The sequence below is a fragment of the Cervus elaphus genome, chromosome 27 (assembly GCF_910594005.1).
Source record: "Cervus elaphus chromosome 27, mCerEla1.1, whole genome shotgun sequence".
Classification (NCBI taxonomy): Eukaryota; Metazoa; Chordata; class Mammalia; order Artiodactyla; family Cervidae; genus Cervus; species Cervus elaphus.
In genome coordinates this window covers 7,629,214-7,643,153 of record NC_057841.1, presented here as the reverse complement: position 1 = coordinate 7,643,153, position 13,940 = coordinate 7,629,214, and the positions used below count along the sequence as shown (strand labels likewise).

Sequence of the window (13,940 nt, the reverse complement as noted above, 5' to 3'; positions counted from 1 at the left end):
TTACTCACCGACACGTTGTCTGTGACTGCTTCTCCAACTGCTACAAGGCAGACAGAATGAGCCCCAGCAGAGAAAGTCTGGCCCACAAAGCCCCAAATGTTTACTATCCGGCCCTTCACAGAAAAAGGCTGCCGACCCAGCCCAACAGGGACCTGGCTTCCCAAGATCGGGCCCTCCTGGCCTTTGGTGCAGGCTCCACAAGCCGACCTGCAGGAGAGGGGCTGGGACCCCTGGCTGGCTGGACGCCTGGACGCTGATGCAGGGGTCTCCTCGCTTCAAATCCCCAGACCACCCTGTAAATTCCTCCTTCTGCTCATCTTCACAGCAGACATGGCCACACACTGCACGAGGCCCACCTGCTCAGGCGGCCGGTCCCCGCTGAGGGCACCTTGACCCTGGCTCCCAGCCCCTCCTGGTGATGCATCGGTCACCCAGGCCACCTCGAACAGAGGCGGGGGCCCGGAGGAGGGACACTGGCCTTCCACTGTGATCTCCCACAGACAGACACAACTCCAGGGGGCTCAGACCAAGACTCAAAGTTACGTTTCAACAAGCATGAGGAGGGTCAGACCCCAGGTGACCACCCAGAAGACGGTCTGCTCAGACAACCCAAGTTCCTTAACCACGAGGGTCTCAGCATCCTCCTGGGGGGACGGGGCTAGAACGAGCTCCTCTCTCCCAACTGTGATGAATACCAAACAACACACAGAATGTGGCAGGCGTGGAACCAATGTTCGTAAAAAGGAACGAGCCTTGCTGGACATTTATGAGCTATTTGTGGGCTGGGGGTGGGGGGCTGGTTATTCAGGTAGTCACTCAATTCAATTCAAATCTGTGTTAGGCCCTAAAAGATAAAAACTCAACTTATAACAATAAACTGCAGTGCTTAAAACCTGGGATCATATTGTCATGGGGACTCAGAAAACAGCTCTCAACTTGGAATGCTGTATTCTGATGCCCTGGCTCCAGGGGAGCTCCAGGGAACCCCCTTTGTAAGTCACTACGGACTCTCTCCAAGGGCACCGCTGAGGGTCGGCTAAGGGAAAACACAAGGCCTGTGCGAAAAAGGCCAACGGAGAAACCAGAGTGAGGACTCTCCTTTAGGGTTACAGGACAGAACCCTCCTCCTTCATGGGGGAGCCGGTGAGTTCTGCCCTCATCATCTAGTCGACATACAAATAGCCCTATTTCACTCATTTTTAGTGGCCAGAAGACTCAGATTCTAAATTTCGGTTCAAGTAAACCCACTGGAGGGAACACGATGAGCTGGATGCGAAATCCTACCTTCCCCTCATCAGGGCCTATTATTCCACTTCCTTGTTCTTGACTTTCATTTATGCTTTCCTCGACATTTAATGTGAGCTTCCCAGGTGGTGCTAGCGGTAAAGAACCTGCCTGCTGGGTCTACACTCGCGGAGTTCAGAGCTCCGATCAGCCCTGAGCCTTCTCAACAAGCTCATCCTGAAATCACTGCAACCTCGCTTCCTTCCCGTGAGCTCAGCACGAGGCATCGGGGCAGGGGGGCATCAGGAAGGCACAAGAGTGCGACTCAGGAACCCTGCATGTGAGCTCGACTCCATCACCGTGGCCTCGCCGAGGCACTGAATTCTGCTGCATTTCAGTACCTGTAAAATGTCCAGGTCACCCCCAAAGCATCTCTAAGCTGCCTGCCAGTAACATACGTGTAACTCTCAATATGAACCCTTTTAAACAAGCCCAAACAGAAATAGCATCAATGCACAAAGAAAGGTAAATAACCAGGGAAGTAAACGCTTCCTTCCACGGTCATTCTACAGAATAGACTGAAAACCCCACAGACGTGGCAAGCACACGGGGCGCAGTGAGCCACCGAAGCCTGCTTGGGCTACAAAGGTGCAGCTCGGTCCGCGTCTAAATGGTGCCTTTATGGCCCCAAAGAGCTCACGCACTTTCCAAAATAGTCTACTATTTCCAAGGACACTGGGAAGAACTTATTTAACCACTGGCTGAAATATACACTCTCAACAGCCCTGAACATTGGTAGCTAAACAAACACTGGACGGTCCATCAACCGACACCCACATGCATAAAATAAATCTCAAATTCTAACTGTGGTATCTTCTTTTTTTCACCAGTCCCTACAGATACTTTCAAGTGTATAATAGCTGTTAGGAAAATTAACCTTCCTTTGTCAAGTTCAAATTTTAAGCAGCCCATAATCTTTCGTCAACCTAGAAAATAACTGATAAGCCAATCTTCCTGTAAAACCATTAACAGACTCTGCTTTTCTGTCACCAGGGTAATTTACTGAGGCCAATTTTAATCCTACCACTAAACCACTAATCCCATGACTCTACAGAATTGTCCCAAGTTTACGTTGCTATGGCAAGTATTTTTACATTAGAAATTCAGTTATTTACTTAGAGTTCTGTTTTTTGTTTTTAGGAATGAGATCATTATCCTCGCCTCTTGTTTCAAAAGTAAAAAGCAGTTTCTGAGCTAAGGAAGCCACTTGAGCACCTGGGCTGTGCTGCGCTCATCACAATAACACTGATTTCAATTACGCTCAGTGTGAGTCAAAGGAACAAATTATCACCATTATGCTAATGGTCACACTAAAGACACAGAAAGCTTTGGAGTGATGAGTCTAAATCTGCTGGGACGATGATTACCAATGTGAATGATGATATTTCCTCAAACTGGCACGGAACTCTCCCTGGGTCACTGATGGCGTCAATATGAATTATGTGTAGCCACAGCGACCTTCGTTCACATCACTCAGACTCCCTGAGCGGTACCTGGCCCCACCCTCCTCACGTGCCCACCTGCACAGTTCACATCACTCAGGCTTCCTAAGCGGTACCTGGCCCACCACCCCATCCTCACGTGCCCACCTGCACAGTGCATATCACTCCAGGCTTACTGAGTGGTACCCGGCCCACCCCCCCATCCTCACGTGCCCACCTGCACTTTACAGGCAACACACACATGGATGAACATAATGTGTTCACTGCTTTCCTTAAAACAGGGAACACAGTATGAGTAAAGCTGAGGAGACTGACTCAGCAAGAAACTGTCTAGAGACACAGGAGCTTTGATGGCGACTCTGCAGCCATATGGGACCTTAAACACAGAGGCAGAGTAGCACTGGAACATATACATTACATGTGTAAAAGAGTTAGTGGGAAGGTGCTATATAGCACAGGGCACTCAACCAGAGGCTTGGTGATGACCTGGAGTGGGGGGGATGGGGTGGAAGGTGGGGGGGAGGGCCAGAAGAGGACGTGTGTATACCAATGGCTGATTCCTGCTGATGTGTGGCAGAAACCAACACAACTTTGTGAAGTAACCATCCCCCAATTAAAAGTAAATAAAAAAGAACAGAAACCGATTCACAGCTACAGTCAACAACCTGATAGTTTCTGGGCAAAAGGAGTGGGGGAAGGGCAAGATAGGTGAAGGGGATTAAGAGGTAAAGGTACCTCTTAATAGAAGATAAACAAGACACAAGGACATAGTGCACAGCATGGGGAATGTGGTCAATATTTTATAATAACTTTTATAATAACTTTATATGGAGTATAATCCATAAAAATATCCAATTACCATGTTGTACACCTGATACCTATATGTATTGTAAACCATACTTCAGTTGAAGAAGTATCAAACCAAAATACTGCATACCTTAAATTCATACGATGTTAAATGTCAATTATATCTTAACAAAAACATCCCCCCCCAAAAAATGGAGGCAGACTCTTCATCCATGCCCTCATCCATCCATTCCAGAGATGCAGCAGGTAACAGAGAAGCTGGTGATCACACACATGTCTATCTAAACACTCCAAATAACATGTGTAAATAAAACAAATTCTTCAGTGAAAAACATCACAGATTTGCCTTTAGATAATCCCAGAACAAAAGCAGCCACAAAAGTTTAAACTATACATTAGGTCAGCCATCTGCTCAAGGGTTCGTCCATCCATTTAAAAAAAATTTAAAAAGCTAATTATTTAAGAAGGAAAATAACACATAGTTTTTAACTCTAGGTTAAAGTCACCAGAATAATCAGGAACTAAACAGTGGAAATCCTGTCTCACCAGCCAAACTTTCAGCCCATTTACAACCAGCAGAAGTTTTAACTACTCACATGGGGCTGTGTGTCTTCCTGAATCCACACAACCAGCCAACATTTAATGTCAAACTCTTTTCCCACAAACATTATTTCAAGTAAAAAAAAGAAAATCGACACTTGCTCACAGCCCTCAAATACCAACTGAACAAGAAGCTGCAGAAGACAGGAACAGCCTCTCAGCACAACTCTGGAGGCATCCTTCACTGTCCCAACTTTCAAAGAACATTCTGGAATGTTGAAAGGAATCAGCGCCTCACACAGCCCCAGTCAGTCCGAGCAACATAGGTTAAACAGTGCCATATGGCACACACAGGCACATGTTGCCCTTTTCTGAGACAAAGGACAGAAATTCCTAAACAAATATCCTTTCCTTTCACATGGGAAGAGCTGGAGACGGAGGGTTTTTCGAGTAAGATCAAATAATGCTGGAAAAGGGTTTCTTTTTTAATTCCGAGTGCCTAAGAAAAAACTAGAGTTTTACCAGAAAACCTCAATTTTTCAGTCTCCCTTCAACTATGTCGTGAAAGCTAACACCACATGTGAGCCTACGCTCCCCATCTCCTGAGTGAGCAAGAAAAGAACAAGACAGCTGCACGGAGGGCTGAGCTGACAACAGGCAGTCCCCCGTGCCAGAAACGGTGAGAGACAGCCTACCTGGTTCTGGAGGAAGACGGCGCCAGCTTACTTTCCTCCTAAAAGGGAAATACATTAGGTCTCCTTTCAACCCTCCATTGAGGAAGTGTCTGAACTTCAGGTCACATGTAAAACGTATTTCTTAAAGTCGGTTTTCAGAATGTAACGACTTGATTAAATTCCTGACTGCAAAACATCATCAACCCCAACAGAACAGAAAGAAAAAGAAAACCTACCAGAACGAACACATATTTGAAATACACAGGAAAATCTACCTACACCCAATGGAGTTGCTTTTTGAATTGATTTTCCAAAGCTCTGCGGTGGTGCTTGACTCATCATTTTACACGTATTTACATGTTTGGGTTCTAAAACAAGCTGCATTTCTAATTACTTCTGTTTTGTGATTCTCGGTGCCATTTGAATTGGAAGGCTAAATACCAGCTCTTTTTTGGAAAACTACTTTTAAGGGATGTGAGAGCCACAAAAATTACACTTTGTTACAATTCCGAGATATGCTGCTGGAAAACAGTTCATTCTGGACAAAAACATGACAACCAGTGTTAGCTCTGGAAAGAGAAGCTGCAGCTGCCCAAATCACATGTAGCCAGATGCAAGGGATAAAGAATACACCAAACAGACAATTGCAACTGCTCATTCTGACCAGTCCATCTGAAACACACTTGATACACCTTGGCAGACAGTGTAACTCTCACTTACAAGTAATGCATTTATGGGGCCTGCATGCATATTCCTCCTATACCTATTTAAGTGGTAACCCTAAAACAGCCCTCTCTTGAAGAAAATTAATTTTAAAATAAAGATGCTTTTTAAAGAACTGGGTAAGATATTTCAAATTTATAGTGAAAGCTTTTCCTTATTCTTCCCATAAGGTTAGTTTTATTAAGAAATTCTTCATAAATAAACATTTGATGGGATTCCTCTCTTAATACAGGCTTGTGACAATTTGCCAGCATTTCTGTGAACTGCAAGTTATTCATAGCTAGAGTTCAAAAATACAAAGGACGCCCTCCTATAAATCAGTGCCCCCCCACTTACTCTGGTGGGGAGGGAATCTCACTCAGGGCAAAGGTCACCCCTCCATCAAAGAGAAAAGTCCCACCTCCCCCTCCCTAAATTCACTTGTTCCTGGAGGCAGAGAGAAGGGACACCAAGGCTTGAATCTGAAAAATGCTGTCACTCTCATGGTCCCAAGGCTCATTTAATCCCAAACAGACCACTGCCAACATACTGCTGGTCATCAGCTGGAAAAGGTCAGAGGTGACATCCCCAAGGAGGGGACCGGAAGGAGAAGAGGGTCACAGTCTCATGAGTAACTCACGCCACCAGTGAGCGCCAAGCCCAGCGACCAGTCAAAAACTTGCTGATACCCAAACTCCAGGTGCCCAGGGACGCACACCCACATCCCACATTCACATCTGCCATCCCGAAGCTCCATCCTGCTAGCCGGTCTCTGCACTTTCCGATCAGACTGCAGAAGGAAGCCACATCCTGCCGCTGCTATTCACTTGAAAGATGCAAAGCCAAGTGAGATGTGGTTTCCTACCAAGAGAGTAAGGATCTGGGAGCTGAGGACGGTGATGTAGTGAATTTTTCCTATTTAGACATTCAGAATTCTGGAGAAGATCAAAGGTGCCGAGTGCCAAGCAAGCCAAGCCAGGTCCACGTGCTGGGCGCTCGTTCTGCTGTGCGTACACAGGGCCCCACTAGTGTTCCCCCAACAGCATTCAGCAAGAGTTAAAGAAACCTTTCCCACATCCTCTAGGACTTTCGAGGGGGAGGAGTTAGGAAAGCAAAGGGATGCATTTTTTAAAGAACTGTGCCAGAATAACTCCATCCAAGAGCTAAAATGCAGAAACATTTACAGCACCTATAGTATCTCCTTTTGAAGACAGAATGCTACTTCTACCTTCAAATATTTATGACTGCAGATATTTGATCAAAGTCTTTTCACTTTCTTCTGCTTTCTTCATTAGTTCTATTCCTTCTGCCAAAATCTATGCCTGTTACTGAGAAAATTTAGCTGTCTCCAGCTAAATGTGGCCATCAAACACCAGTGAAAAAGTTATGTGTTTCCTGCACAACAGAGTTGCTTTACTCAGTTAGAAATCTAATTACATTATAAGCAAAATACCACTTTTAACGATATAGCTAACACTGATGTTGAAAACGGAATAAAAACCAAAAGAGTGTAGTATCCTGAATGTTGAAAACAAACATATTATCAAAGGAAAGCACATACGGTTGGACAAGCTCCTTCCCACTGAACAGAATCGGCTTCTATTTCAGTTTCCTATTTCTATGCCATTAAGGTATAATGCAGTTGAAACTCTAAACACAATCTCTGGCCAGACTTACAGGCATTCTCACAAAATTCTTTATAAAAGAGCCGTTCTGGTAACTTATGAATAAGACCAATACGTATCCTAGAAAATGAATAAATAAAAATCCACAATGACCCAATAAACCAAGTACTGGTTTTTCAAGAACTATCCATGACTAAACTCTCCTTAAATTCCTTGGTCAGATTATCATTTTTCCCTATTTAGTAAGGCTGAAAACCATCTGTTAGAGCTTACCCCACTCCGAGTTATTCTTTAAAGAAGTCTCCTTTTCTTTTTTACATAATTGTTGCTAAACTTAATCTCCACACCAAATGCTCCACCTGTAAGACTCAGATATCTTCAAGTAGGAGCAGGTAAGGTAAGTGAAGTTAAAGTTTAATTCATGGAAGTAGAGACAAGGCAATTTCAGCATCAACCTGTTTTCACAACATCACCCATTTAATTCACCCTGGGTTGGTCTGTGGGACATGTTACAAAGTTAGACATGTGGGACTTCAGAGCCCCAAGAAAACTTTAATCTCTAAATTAGTCAACTTTAAAGGTCCTTTACAAATTAACAATGGGATTAAGACTGGTGATGAAAACTACTCTTGGGTCATCAGTGACTAATATCAATTACACATCCAAATGTTAAAAGTTCTTGATTGAGTAAGTTTCAGTATATTAAGCCATTTGGAAAGACTGCTCTGACAAACAACAGCTTTCAGAAATAAAACGAAGCAGCACTCCTCCTTTACCTACCAAATAGGCTCCTTGGCTGTTCTGTTTCATTTTAGAGACTTCCCCTATTCTTCTCTCTGAGCTTGAGGGCACATCCCTTGGGATTTTTCTTTTTTTTTAAGAATGTTAAAAGTGCTTTAAGCATTTCATTATATTCAAATTGGCAAGTTAAACAAAATAAAGCCCTACTAAAGAACTAAGAAAAATATCAGACATGATATATTTGTATCTTAACACATCAAACTTCGAATTCCGTTACCAAAATACTGAAGTCTGGCTCAGAACTCAGGGTCTCCCAGGGCCCATTCAGGGGAGCTGGGAGTTGCTCTCAAGGAACTGTCTGTCCCTCTCCCTGACCGGAGCCCTCAGACCCGGGCCAGCTCCGCCCCTCCCACTTCACACACAGGGAAAGCAGCGCGGCAGTGGCTTGCGGGGCACTTAATTCTGGCCGGTCTGGGTAAATATAAATACACGGCTATTTTGACGCCACAATCAAAGAATGCCAGAGAATATGAAGGAACAAACAAGTGATAAAATCAGCTCTTTTTTGCGCAGCAGCAGAAAGATCCTACGGAATAGCAGACATGCCGAGTTCCCTAAAGTAGCACTTACATTCCTCAACCAAAATACTCCAATCGTATTAATAGGGAGGCAGGAAAAATAATCCGGAGAAGACCCTGTTGGGAGAATAACCACCCTTGATTCTCCTCAGGTCAGTCCTTTAATGGTATGTCTCACACAGCCACCGGGTGGGAGCACCTCAATGTTTAAATCATCTTTAATCAAGACTGGAGACTAAGGGCAGGTTCACGGGGAAATGCCTTTCTATGGCACGTTTAATTGAGACTTTTGTGACTTGCCATTAGGTCAGCGCCGCGCGCTGCCCAGGGTCCCGAGCCCTGCCCTTTGTTACCCGGTGGACCCCGCCATCAGACCCGGCCCCCGGCCCCCGGCCCCCGGCCCCTTCAGTTCCAGCGTGGGGAGCACGGGCCCCCCACGGCAGGGCGCAGCAACTCCACACGCGACAGCCCCGCACCGGGACGCCTGGGCCCGGTGCCCACCAGCCCCTCACGCCCAAAGCCGCGCGCGGCCCCCTGCCCGGACCGGATCAGGTACGTATCCTTATGTAATCGCCCGGGGGCCACGCCTTTCCCACCGCCCCACCTCCGCCAGGACAAAGTGAAGTTTAAAATAGAAACCAATTACCTGGCCTCGGCGGCGCCGGGGCCCCTGGAGCGCGATCCGCGCCGCCGCGCACACCCCCGCCCGGCCAGGGCCCCGAGCAGACCCCAGCCCGGGCCTCCACTGCCCCGTCCCCCGCAGACCCCCGCCCCCGTCCCCACTTCCCCGTTCCGCGTGGACCCCCGCCCCGGCCCCCACTGCCCCGTTCCGCGTGTACACCGGCCCCGGTCCCCATGCCCCGTTCCCCGTGGACCCCCGCCCAGGCCCTCGCTCCCCTCGCCCCAGCCAGGACCCCACTCCCAGACCAGGCCCTCACGCCCGGGCCAAGCCCCCCCCCAACATCTCCTCCCCAGGGCGGCCCCACCCCCAGCTCCATCCCCCACTCGCTCCGGCGAGCCCGATCCCTCCCCAGCTAGACCCCCTCCGGCCCGCACGGACCCCCGCCTTTGTTACGGTGCGAAGTTGGGCCGTGGGTCCCCGTCTCTTTCACTTCTTGGGTTACAGTGCAGGCGTGTGACGTCCGCTCCACATGACGGGGGCGGGGGGCGGGCGCCGGGGGGCGGGGGCGCAGGCCGGGCCCTCCCCCCTTCCCGCCCCTCCCGCCCCGCCCCCGGCCCTCCCCCAGTGAGCCAGGCCGCGCGCGGCCACCGCCCCCTCCCCCGGGGCGGGCAGGTAAGCGCCCCCGCCCCCGCCCAGCCCCCGCGCCCCCCGGCGCCCCGGGCCCCGCGCCGCACCCCGGGAGGAGCAGAAATAGGAATGATTTAATCCAGCGATACCTCCCTCTGCTACCCATTCCTCCATCCGCGAGCTCACAGAGATGGGGGGCGGGGGGGAGGACCGAGTCGTACTCGGATTGGGGGTCGGGAACGGCCCGGGCGGGGGGCGCGGGGCTGGACACCACCTCGTCGCCCAGTTAGGATCTTGTCGCCCGGGATCGCCCATGGACCGTACAGGTGACCGCTGCGCGGCCCCGCAGCCGGATACACCGCGCGTGGACCAGGCCGGGGCGCAGGTCCCTCCCAGGGAAGGTCTCCGGGAAGGAGTGGGCACGAGTGGGGCCTTAACCGTTCCCCGCAGCACCGCCGTCCGCCCCGGGGCGAAGCGGCGCCGCGGCTCCAACACTGAGCAGATGCTGCGCGACCAGTCGGCCCGCACACTTCCACACGCCACCACCACTCATAATCCGAGGGAAGTGGGTGCCGGGCTAAACCGCAGGAAACGCGGGGCGGCCCGGGACGCTCTCCGCGCGTGAATGTGCGCATTGTGTGCGCGCGCGCGCGCGGCCAGCGCTGCGCGTTCGTCACTCGGGTGGGCAGCGGAACTTTCCCTGACCGTGAACTGGTCACATTCTAGGCTCTGCCACGGACGGAGTATCAGCAGCCAGGGAGAAAATAAAATCTTAAGTTGGAAGGTACACGCTGCCCTTCACTTTTACAGCCAACACCAGTGTGAACAATTCCCGATCTCGCTACGCTTAGCGCCGGGCGAGTGGGCTCCAACACTCCAGCCCCAAGAAGCGGGGCGCGCCTGTCGCGTGGGAACGAGACGAGAGGAACCACACATTTCGATAATCTCTGAGAAGCATAATCACATCACTCCTTGGCTTCCCCTTCTGCAGGTTTCGCCTTGAATCCGAAAGCACCTCCGATGCCCATTCTTTACAGGAGGACACTCAGAGAAACTGCTGAGTGCCTACCTAGCTGCACAGACTCGGATAAAAGCGTGTCCACGTCTACAGCTCACAACTGTGCAAATCCGGAGCCTACGGGTGCTCGGGGCTGGTCGGACTTAACAGTGTGCAGACACATGGGCGCATGCACGCGCGCGCGCGTACACACTCACACCCCAAATTACCTCCGGGATGGAGAAAGCCGCTGCGGATTGGCCAGAAGAGCCGTCACTCACACCCAGGGGGCAGGGAGACTTTGCAAGGCTGTTTCCTTTTTTCCCCCCCCCTCCCTACCGTTTCATTTATTGGTAAAACAACAGCAGAGCTCTGAAAGTTAGCCATCTGCGCCGAGAGTTTGCCTTCTTTAAGGACGGGGGCGTCAGACAATATCCATTTAAATATATTTTATACTTCCACAATGGATGAAAGGGAAAATTAGCAATCAGGGTGGGGGCGAAGAGGAAGCAAGCTGTGAAAAGGAGGGGTCATGGGTAGGGGGGCGGGTAGTGGACGCGGGATGAAGTTGTCCTCAACACCCAAAAGGGACTTTGACCTTTCACTGATCTCGAAATTAAAAAATGTTCTTCACAGGTCAGAGTATCACCATCGCCGGTTCTAATTTATGAATTCATTATTTTAATTTTATTATTTAAGCATGCGCCAGTCACAGTGTTTCCTTAAGAAAGAACTGACCTATTTTTGGCTGGAGATAAACGATCATGTTAACAGATGTTAATCTTGTAATCTGTTTTTCCTGTAAGCACTTTACATACCCGAGTTCCAGACCTTAAAAATAACATCTTTTCCAAAAAGACCTGACGTCACAATTCACTCCCTGAAAAAGCACTCCCCCTCTCCAGTTTTTTTTTTCCTCCGCAATGATTTCAGAGACATTAAATCTTTTTCACTTTATAAATGCTGATTTGTTCTGCCTCAACTCCCACGAGCTTTTATTTGCATTTCAAATTCCACAGGTTACACCAGTCGCCTTTTCAAAAAATGTAAACCAACAATGCAGCAGCAAATGGCTTTTTGTGCATCTGGATTAAATAAGGCACAGGATGAATATATTTGAAAAAGAGGGCTGAGCAAGTTGATCTCTGCACACCCGGAGACCAATTACTTCTTTATCAATAAGCCCAGCGGAATGAGTAGGATACAGACACACAACCCAGAAGCTCCTGGTCAGATCCGGGTCTGCAGCCGGGAGCTTGTTAACGCCGATAATAACCGCGGCTGACGAACAGACCCACACTTTTCGAGTAAAAGACTCAATTTCCCTGGTCCCTAATAGCAGGGGTCCACCGGCCCCCCAGCCCACCACCGCTGATTGTCACCGTACGCCAACCCTCCTCCACGAACCACTGTTTTAAATACCCAGCTCGGCTGGCTTTTAACAAACTTATTCATACAAAGTTTCTTTAAAACTTCACGAGGCAGTTTAATCTAAATAATGATCGTAACTCCTCAGTAGGTTAGCTCTCCCTGGAAATGGCAGACCAGGCGATTTTCCGACCCGACCCTCCCCTCCCCAAATACACACACCCCAAGTATTCTTTCCTAGTGTATGCCCGGGTGTGAATCGCGATCAGTACCATCCCCACCCCTGCTCCCACCCTTGGCAGGCTGGGTGCATCTCCGAGGAGCCCCCGCCTGCCAGACCCCCTCCCCACCGCTCCTCAGAGTCATTGCAAGAACTCTCGCCCCCACCCCCACCCCTGCCCTAACTTCCCTTCAGAGCTCTCACTTCTTTTAACATTAGGGTCACTTCTGCGCTCCCAGCTGACGGGCAGGGAGCCAGGGGAGGGGGAGGCAAAGCGACGCCCCTCCCGCAAACCTGTCCCCGAGGCTGCCGCGCTCGCTGCCCACAGGCAACGACCCCATCCGCCGAACCCTTAATAACTGAAGCGGCTCCTCGGGCCCCGCAACCCCATCACCCACCTTCATTAGCCGGAGCGTTTTACTTTAAAGTAAGGCAATTTGCTCTTTGTCTGCTAATGGATGGAGAGCGCATCCGAGCTCCCCTCCTCCCGCGTCGCCTTTGACGAAGTGTACAAAGCCAGCGCCTCCTCCGCGCTCCCCTCCGGCCCCCACCCCGCCCCTCCACTGCGGTAAAAGCCACCTCTCCGGCGCTCGCCCGGCCGCCTGAAGTTGCATCTTCCCTCTCCCGGAATTGCGGAGCGGAGCAACTACCCACCGGGGAAGCGAGCAGCCCTCCCCGCGCCCCGGAGTCCCTCACCGGCGCCCCCAACCCCCGCAGCGCACGCCGGGTCCCCCACACGTCGAGGCCTGGTCCCCGCGGCCCCCGCCCCCGCCGGCCCCGCCGCGACCCCACCGCAGCCCCTACCTTGCAGGGGAGGCGGAGGCCGGGGGAGAAGGACGCGCACGCCCCGCGCCTCTGAAGGTGAAGCCGAGCGCCCGAGGCGCGGAGCCGAGCGCTGCACTAGACCGACCGCGCCAGCTGCGCCCGGGCGCGGGGGACGCGCGAGGGCGCGCGGGGCCCGCCACGCGCCCGGCCCCCTCCCCGCGCCGCTCGCTCGCGCCCGGGACGCGCCCGCCCCGCGGGGACCCCGGCGCCGGCCGGGCTCCGGGGGCTACGCGGCGCAGGGAGGGGGCCGGGCCCCAGCAGCCGGGCGCAGGCCCGAGGCTTCCCCCAGCACCGGAATGGTCTGCCCTGTAGGAAACGCACACGCTCCACTATTGTCTCATCAGCACAAAGTTCTGCCACACTGCGGGGAAAGTCTGGAGGCTCGCGATGACTCAGACACAGATAATTCTTCCCCTAATAGCACTGAATCACGATCCCAGCGGCTAGTTGTCGCCCCTGCTTCCCGAGGGCCAGCGCTGCCGCAGATCCAGTTAGGGGAAGCTGTTGACGCGCACACACGGATACAAACACGAGCACGCATCCATACGTGCAGGCGTGCTGGGGATGCATTTCCAGCCGACTCGGGCACCTGAGCGCTAAGCCTCGAATCCAGATTTATACTCGGATATCCTTCCGGTGGTCCCAGCCGCGCGTGCTTTACCAACCGCTCGGGGTGTGCGTTTCATCTAACTTCCTGCTAAAGGCGCTTAGGGGAGTCCAGGCGCAGAGTATCTGCAGATTAACAGCACATCAAGATGGGGTCCCACTGGGAAGACTTCAGAACTAGCGTTCTGCTGGATATCAGTTTTAAAATATCACCTTCCCCCCCCCCCCCCCCTTAAATCCTTGAAAAGTTTCAGTGTGATTTTTTTTTATTTCAAACTCCAT

General features: G+C 51.0%; 1 protein-coding gene across 6 annotated transcripts in view; it reads right to left on the bottom strand.

Moving 5' to 3' along the window:
* ZNF516 (zinc finger protein 516) overlaps positions 1–13,940 on the bottom strand; it is a 99,235-nt gene that overhangs the window by 84,905 nt on the left and 390 nt on the right. Inside the window, exon 1 of one of the 6 annotated variants that reach the window (XM_043888730.1) lies at positions 13,374–13,569. The exons of 1 other annotated variant lie outside the window; for it this stretch is intronic. The gene's annotated coding sequence lies outside the window, so the exon portion shown is untranslated. Of the gene's footprint in view, positions 1–9,453; positions 9,553–10,711; positions 12,179–12,625; positions 12,764–13,031; positions 13,228–13,373; positions 13,570–13,940 lie in introns of those variants that run through there. 4 more of the 6 variants (XM_043888727.1, XM_043888726.1, XM_043888729.1 and 1 more) reach the window with 4 other exon arrangements.